The following is a 1,036-nucleotide window of genomic DNA, read 5'->3' as shown; positions in this document are numbered from 1 at the left end:
AATGGCAGTGAGGACAGGAGATGCTATTGAATTTTCAATCGGAGAGTCACCAGTATCCCTTAAGAAAAGAGATACGTAAAGTTGAGAGATTATTTATTCAAGGGATTCAGGAAGCAATAAAGAGAATAATTATGTATTAAACAGAGAAAAAATGGTGTTAATATGAAGAAGAGAAATAGTCTGAGTAGAGACAGCATTTTCGCTAATTTAAATAGATATATGCACATTTGATAGCAGAAGAGAATAAATCAATAGAGAGAGTGAAACAATTATGAAAAGGAAACAAATTAATAGGACAATATCCTATAACGTGAGATATTTAAATTGCATTCTGCAGAACCCTAGAGCTCTGCTCTCCCACCCAACCACCCCACACAATTTTACTACGGCAGTTCTGCTTTTATTGCTTAACATATTATTTCCATGAATTATCTCATTTGACCAAAGTCTTTCAGAATGAAACATCTTTGAGATCCCCTCACTTAGAAAATGCAGAAGAGAAGAGATTGGAGGAGGCAGAATGGCCCATCTTTTAAAAGAACATAAAATAATATGCAAACATTGCTGTAGTTTTTCTCTCCCAAATATTCTCTGAATCTCTGTTAAGAATATACATACGAAGAAAGGGGGAGTTTTTTAGAGGAAGAAAGTGGAGGAAGGTGAGCAGAATTTGCATTATTTTACTTGTTTGCTATTTCTTCAATGCCCTTTCTCGTTCTATGTCTGTCTTTATAAATGCAACGGTTTTAAAATAAGGTCCTCTGACTAGCAGGATCAACATTGCCTGGAAATTGGTTAAAAATACAAGTTTGGGGGACCTTCTGAATTAAAAACTCTCAGTGTGGGGACCAGCAATCTGAATTTTTACAAAACCTCTAAATTATTCTGTTGCCTGCTCATGTTTCAGAACCACTGGTCCAGAACATCGTTTGTGCTTTCTGACTGGATTTTTTTTCCATACTACAACTTTAGCTATAAGCAACTATGAAATATGGACCGTATTCTTTTTATTTACTTATTTTTTCCTCTACATCCC

The sequence above is a fragment of the Galeopterus variegatus genome, unplaced genomic scaffold (assembly GCF_000696425.1).
Source record: "Galeopterus variegatus unplaced genomic scaffold, G_variegatus-3.0.2 Scaffold3812, whole genome shotgun sequence".
NCBI lineage: Eukaryota > Metazoa > Chordata > Mammalia > Dermoptera > Cynocephalidae > Galeopterus > Galeopterus variegatus.
Note: the sequence above shows the minus strand (reverse complement) of the source record.